Below are 8,016 nucleotides of genomic sequence, written 5' to 3'. Positions count from 1 at the left end.
CATGATGCATGTGGTTTTAGTCATCGTTCCCCAGGCTGCTCGTGTTTCGCTAGACTTCTCTACCCATTTTTTATTCTGTGGGTCCCTCAGACTGCTGTAGAAAGCTGGTACATTAGAGAGATTGCACCAATGAGATCATACTGACCTCAGAGCTGAGCATTAACTAATCAGCTTGGCTGGTGTCAAGTCAGTGGCACATTTCTAAATCACGTTCAAATACTAATTTTAAACAAAACTTGAGAGACGGTGGACAAATTCAGGAATAATGAGAGAAAGCCGGAAAAAAAAAGATTTTAAGTAAAGGAGGCGCAATATTATATTTTCATTTTCAGAAACTTGCAGAGCTGTTGGGTCTAGCATCTCATCTGTTTGCTTTATTTGTAACAAATCAATGGAGTTCCTTTGTGTTGGGGACTGTGGAGTCCAGCAGGATTCAAATACAAGAAAAAATTACATTTTAAAGCCACAAAATGCGTTTATGTGCACCGATTTTGTATATTTTTGTGTGCACCATCAACACATCATAGCGCTTTTTCTACCTTGAAGCCAGGCTGCAAAGCACAGGGGACCCCTGACTTTTCATAGCATGTATTGTGTGCATACTTGGTTATATTTATTATGTAGTAGGAAATACTTTTTAAAAAATCTTTATTTAAACAGGAAATTAAACATTATAGACAAATGCCCAAGAGGCAGAATTTATTTGTCTTTGAATGATTTTTGATGGTGGGAAAAACCAGAACTCGCAGATAAGATCCACAGAGAAGAGCCTGTAATTGTTTTCTGTTGATTGGAGGAATCCCTCTCTGTGCACCAAGAGCTTCTGGTTTACAAATCTGGTACTGATTGATCATCACTTATGTAGCAGGTTTATCAGAGAAACCCATGTCTTGTATTTTTTTCTGCTAAATTCAGTATAAATATGATAACAATGAGGGCATCCAGGTGTTTCTGGCTATGTCGATGCTGATTTAAAGGTAATTGGCAGTATTAGCTACCCCTGGACCCGGTGTGTTCAGCTATAAGTTCCCTCTTCTTGGGTGTCTCCTTCTTTTACTTTAAGACTGCTTACCCTATTGAAAAATACATTTACTTCATTACATTTACATAAGTTCCTTATGTTTTTAAGAAAAAAACATATCGTCTTGCTTATTCATCTCTCAAAATGGGAAAAAAGTCCCATCTATGGCCATTAAAGTGCTCCATACTGAACTAGTTGTTAATTAAAGATTAATATTTGTAATATTTGAACACTGAACAGCAGAAGGAGCTTCTTTAAACACAAAAAATTGCATCAAGAAAATGATAACGCTTCGCTCCAGCATTGATTTGAACTCAACGACAGGGCACTACAGCCCTTCAGACTCTGCATCTCGGAGAATCTGTCCTTAGTGTGAGTAAAGCCTGTCTGTGGGAACACCTGCTGGTGTCAGATAGCGTAAAATGAGTGACCTTTAAAACCATGAATCACTTTTCCCCAAAAGGAAGCATCACCTGGAAAACACAGATGTTTGGATGAAGACGGATATTCACGCTGGGTCTGAGATTTTCTTTTCTCAATTCTGTGAAAGGTGCAACTCGACGCTTTTCTTTTGTATGACCTGCAGACCCCACATTTATAAATTTGGAAACACGGGAAATGCAGTCAAACCTGACATCAATATTTCTGGCAGTATCTTTAAGAAACAGAATTGGAGGCAGAAATGAAAACTATGACTCAGCCTCTCCAGCGTGAGAACTTTAAAGAAAATGTGCATCTTGACTTGCATTAACAGCTCAAACTCTGACTATCAGGCCCTGCTCGTGTTTGTGTGTTTTTCTAAGCCAGCCTTTCATTCACAGAAAGCAGTTTTTTAGGAAAACAGTCAGATTAGCCTTTTCTCGTGTTTATCAGAAGCAAAACATCCGATTAGCACGACCTCTAATCTCCAGTTTGCTCATAACATGTTTGGAGGGAGATTAATCTGCCCACGCAGGAACATTATGATTAATGTGTTTGATTTTTGGAGTGTTTGGGTTACATAGCGCACCAATATGGTGCCGCTCATCATCACTGAACTCACAGAAACAATTCAACCTGTGAACTGTGGCTCAGAACTTTGTTTTTAAAGAGGCTGCTGCTCTTCTGTAAAGCTGGCACAGTTTGAAGCACCGAATAGCATCAGATAGCCCTCCCAGTGCAGTGTGGGTGTATTTGCTGCTTTTATTGGTCAGTTTTATGTCAGCACAGACTGGAGACGTGGAGAGAAGGCAAGCGGTGACCATACCCTGCCACTTACTTTTATGGCTTTATTAGCAGTTGGCTCCTGCTATTGTGGTTCATCCTTGCAGTTATTTTATTACTTCAATACTCAAAGCTGTTGTCTCTGCAAACAGCTGTGTGGCAGTTTAAGCGACAGCTCGCAGTAATGACTTCAGTTGAGGGTAAATTCCACCTGTCTGATGCCACTTTGACGCACAACAAACTGACCTGTCAGCATCCACCAAGCTGCCAGTGACCCATTTACAGTTTAGGGGTTGGTTCACATCCACTCCTTTGTATGTAATGTATTTATCCAAATGGAATGGGTATGAAACTTAATTTGAAAAGTAAAAACCTCTAATTTCTGAAAATGTATTTGTTTGAAATTATCTTGGGACCTGTCGGATATTAAAGGGACATTTCACCCATAAATGTACATATGGGTGAGACCCCTCTGGCCTGTGATGCTATTCATCTGTTTTAGTGTGAGCTGTCAACAGCAGCAACATTTATTTCCTGAAATCATGATTCAGTCCTCAAAAGAAAAAAATATTAAGAAAAACAACCTGTGACAATTGACTGTATATAAAAGATGGACGAGGCTTACAGCTGTGAAAAATAAAGGTTATGTGGAAGTGAATTACAGAACTGGTTGTTTAAAGGTCCAAAGGAAAAAAAAGGTCAATTCATTTTATTTTTGCACCACCAAATCACAACAACTGTCGCTTCGAGCTGCTTTATATTGTAAGATAAAGACTAAAACATTACAAATAAAAGCCAACAATTAAACAACCCACACTTAGCGAGCACTTGGTGACAGTGGGAAGGAAAAACTCCCTTTTTAAAAGGAACCGGCAGTTGATGTCTTTCTGGGTTCAGTCTCTAGTTTCAGGTCTTATTGAACACAGCTTGATATTCAGTTTGTACATTACAGTACCCATTAGAGTCTAACAGGAGACAGCTCATTGGCTAATGATGTATCAATCACAAAAGGTTTTTTTTTTTATATTTTTGAGTAACAAAGTCATGATTTCTGGAAACAGACATTAGATGGGAGGTTTAAAAAAAAGCATTTCTATATATTCCTCTATATGTAAGAAAAAGCAGACAGAATTGACCAAATTTGGCATCTCACACAAAAAACAAACAATGATAGACACCACTATGGCCAGAGGAGTTCAGGAGTGAGCCTTTAAAGCTGGCTCATTGCCATTAAGGACTTGGGCGGTTTAAACCTTATTCCAGATGCACTGGCGCTCTTGTTAGAGATAAAAGGTTAAATGTCATGGCTTTGTGCTTTTTCTTCTTGAGGGCAGGTAGCAATATTTCTCAGGTATACACTGACACGATGTGGACAACCCCCCCAAAAAACAATCGAACAAAAAAAGAAACTAGGCCCTAAAACATTTCCCCCAAACTGCTGCTAGTTTGTTTATTCACTCTTCTTTCTGTTGATGAGCCAAATGTTTCTTGAAAGTGTGTCAATCCTCCTCGTGCCCTGGTTTCTTTGCGCTGGCCGCCTATACGATCCAAGTCCTGTCAAAGTTCCCAAACTGCACGACTTGTGTGCAGAGAATATCCTGGAGGGCAGGAAGCGCATCATTTGTACCCTGGATTTCCTGGACTCGTTTTGAGGACATGTTTGGAAGGAGGGCTGCAGCCAAGCCTGCCTAATTGCAGAGCTGGAGGATAATGCTCCTCGTGGATCTCCAGGGAGGCCATTAGGAGCCCACAGAGCCTTTTTTCAGACCGGAAGGAATCACACAGCTGGGTGTGTTTCTGACCTGCTGATACCAGTTTTCAAGTGAGAGCCTTCACCAAATGAAGGGATCTATAAATAAGATCCTCCGTAAGAGGAGAGAATCTTGGCCCCAGGACAACATCAGTGGACGGGATAGACTTTCACTGGCAAGGAGGAACATTGTGATTCCGGGCATATCTGATAGGATTTCTTATGAGGGCAGCCACGAAGAGCCAGCACCTACTGCGAGGCAGAGAGGGGACAAATAAGGACCGAGGAAGATGATATCTAGCTGAAGACGGTGTGCGTCAGTGAGGCTCCAGCTAAGAAACCAATAATCACAGAAACATAGATCAGAGCACTCTGGTCACTTTGGAGGAGGTTTTTTAGTCTCAGTCCATGTAAATCAAATCCAAAAGTAGCTCAATTACTAACGCCTCATTCATACTCCTCCTCACAAGTAGGTGGAGTGACTCTGAATGATGGTCAGAGCAACTCGTCCCAGCCTCACCTTTCCACTGCGACACACCTCCCCCCGTCATGGCACGTCACATTCAATGTAGGGGATGTCGCTGTAGCGGCGGTCTACCTCCACCCACTGCTGCACGGCCCGGGCCACGATCTCCTCTGATAGCTTCTGGGCGTACTCCAGCAGCACCGGGTTGACCTGAGGGGAGCTCTCCGGTGAACCCATCTCTGAATGAACTAAGTAGGCTTTCTCACCCCTTGTCCCTTTGCTCTTTCCCTCCACCTTCTCCGTGGAGTTTGCATTTTGGGCCACCGAGTCGCTCCTCTTGGATTTGACGCACCCCATACTCTGGAGGATGTAGCATTGATTCAGTTTAGGGTGGGGGGTGTAGGATGGCAGTGAGGAGCCAGAGTCTTTGGTTAGATTTCCAACACCAACATTTCTTTTTTACCTCTGGAGGGGAGCTGTGTTCCTGCTGCAGTCACTGTCATCCACTCCCACTCGTAGCCATGTCTCTGAGCACAACAGGTGCGATGGTCGGGGTGGTGTTACACAGCTGCGGGTGGGGTTTTAGTGGGTTGACCGGCTAGGAGGCCCATCCCTGTGTGGCTCTGACAGTCCGGCAGCTTTCTTGACCAGATCTCACACCTTCCTTGGCTGCAGATAGAGAAGAGACAGAGACAGGATTGTTTAAAGTGATTTATTTTCCACTAGAGTAAAAACAGTCTAAAAATACCAGATGGTGGGGAGCGAGGGGAGGATTGTGGACGAATTTCACAGTGGCTGTGACCCTGGGCTCCAGGGGCTGGTTCGAGGTCAGGGCCTTGAAGTTGGCTCACCTCTGCAGGGTCACTTTTAACCACGCTCCACTCTTCTGCACATCCACTGTGTTACTCATCCACCCTCCTCCTCCTCTTCCTCCTCTACTAACTCGTGTTTTATGACTCAATCCCCCTCGCCCTATTTTGTATAGCATGACACAGGCACGTCTGTCTCTGGCCTGAGTGCCCTGATGCTGTTTTGTTGTAAGCCCGTGTCTCCCATCTGTTCCACTAAGCGAGCCTTGCAGCCTGATTCGCAGTGACAGCTCCTCTATTTTTTTTTCTAGGACTGGAGGCCTCAGTGCACAGCAAACATGTGCTTCATTCAGAAAGCTGCATGTAGTCTGCACAACACGCAGCACATGAATGATTCATGCAGAGCCGGGGAGTCTCCCTGTGAGTACAACAACATTTGGAGGTTCGGGCAGACATCAACACAGGAAATCCGCATCCACAGCTGATGTTATGTTAATGAGCTTAAATGGCTACAAACAGTTGCCTTAGTATGAAAAACTGAGAGCACCCGTTAGATGTCTGACAGACACATGGGATTTGGATTAAACGTGATTTGAACAGCACAGTGTTGCAGCTTTATCTCTACAAACATGAACATGACTGTGTAGTGGCCCAAAGAAGCTGTACATACTTCTAGAAGAGAGTCTCAGATTTCTCTCCATTCCACTTTAAAACGAAATAATCCAGCGACAGAAGAAGGAGCAATAACCCCAAGGTCGTTCATATAAACAGTAATCCATACATCATGTTGTGTCTCTGCGCTTCGCCCCCTTCTGCTTTCCAAACAGCATCCGACGGATCTGAACTTGAACCTTATTGGCTGTAATGTAAAGAGATCAAAATATCTCCACAAGTTCGTGGCGCTGCTCGCCGGTTTGGTTATTTGTGATGAAGCACTCCGTGCCAGATTTCCAAATAATCTCCGAGCCTGGAGGGTGCGGGCTCTGCAGACTGTTTCCCCTGATGCCTTCGCGTCGGTCAGTCAACGCAGAGTGCAGCTCCGGGAGAGAAAATCACAAGTCTGGACTGAGCTGAGCACAGCGACGCTTGACGGAGGTTACCGAGCTGCAGCGGGGCTCCAGAGGAGAGAGAACCCAGACGATCCGCACCCACACGGGGCGAGCCTGCCATCTGCCGGCCAAACAAGTGACGAAACGATATGGAGGTTCATTTGTGCAGAATAAACGTGGGGCCCTAACAAAAATCACAAAAACACAAATGAGGGACAAACTGACTTCTATTTTAATTTAAACTGCTCAAAACCCCAAATGAACACTTTTTATTCAGAGTACAGCACCAAGTCAGTTAAACTTCTGGGATACTGATCCTTGGGGCGCCACCAGGGTGGGTCACCTTCCAAAATTTGCTGGCCCTCTCAGAGGCCCTCCCTGGTAAGGCTGTCCTATGTTGGTAGTAATTCTAATAAACGTGAGCACAAAAAGCGGCAGACACCCTACAATGAGTTGAAACTTTAACTTACTATTTATTCCTGCTTAAAACTGATTATTATGGATTTCAGTTAACAGGTGATCTAGACGGGCATCAAAAAGACAACCCCTAAACAGGAATGGTTTCACAGGTGGAGGAAACTGACGTTTTCCCCTCCTCGTCTTTTTTGACTGTTTTCCATTTGGCTAGGATCAGTGTCACTACTGGTAGCATGAGCTGATACCTAGACTCTGCAGAGGTTGCGCAGGTAGCCCAACTCCTTCAGGATGGCACATCAATACGTCCGTATAATCTTAAGAGCATGGATGACTCTAAGGAGAGCTGGATAGAGCCGTAACAGGCCCCTAACCCATCAGCTGAACTGGTATCTGTTCCTTTAGGCATAGAAGATCAGGATGAGCAAAACAGAGATACAGAATGACGTCCAGCAGGCCACTGGTGTGAATGTCTCTGACAAAACAATCAGAAGCAGATTTCATGAAGCCGTGGAGAAGACTATGTTGTCGGTGACATCGTTCAGCATGACCGATGTGTTCTGGTGATGGGTCAGTGATAGTCTTGGGAGGCATATTCATAGAGGAACGCATAGACATCTACAGGCTAAGCACCAGCATCCTGACTGCTGTTGGGTATCAGGATTAAATCCTTGGACCCATTGTCAGACCCTACTCTGGTACACTGGGTCCTGGGTTCCTCCTTGTGCATGACAATGTCCGACCTCATGTGGTGTGTCACAACAAGAGTATGCAGGCAGTTCCTGGACAATGATAGCATTGACTGGTGCCCACACTAACCTGACCTAAATCCAATAGGACACCTCTGGGACATTATGTTTTGGGACCTTCAGACAGTCACAGGTTGCACCTCAGAAATGTCCTGGTCCAGATCTGGGAGGAGATCACATCCACAGACACCATCTACCCTTTCTCATGCCCCAGTGTGTCATATTTTTTTCACTTTCATTTTTGGGGTGTCTTTGAATTCAGCTGTCTGTGGGTTGATAATTTTCATCACCACCAAACAATGCGACGTAACCTATTACCCAGTCCATATCCATGCAGATACCCAGCATTATTTTTCCTGCATTGAAATCTCTTGTGTGTATAATGAGATGTGAACGTTTTCTTACTTAAAGCTCCATGGTGTAGGGGTGAATAGATTAACCTTACACATAAAATATCTCTGATTCAATTACAGGAGGAGACACAAACTCAGCCTCAGAAGATCACAAGCTAAAACATGGGCCAAATGTCTCATGTGGCTCCATCTGCTGGCGGGT

Source organism: Haplochromis burtoni, unplaced genomic scaffold (genome assembly GCF_018398535.1).
Source record: "Haplochromis burtoni strain Fernald_Lab_line unplaced genomic scaffold, NCSU_Asbu1 Contig_20, whole genome shotgun sequence".
Taxonomy (NCBI): domain Eukaryota; kingdom Metazoa; phylum Chordata; class Actinopteri; order Cichliformes; family Cichlidae; genus Haplochromis; species Haplochromis burtoni.
Note: the sequence above shows the minus strand (reverse complement) of the source record.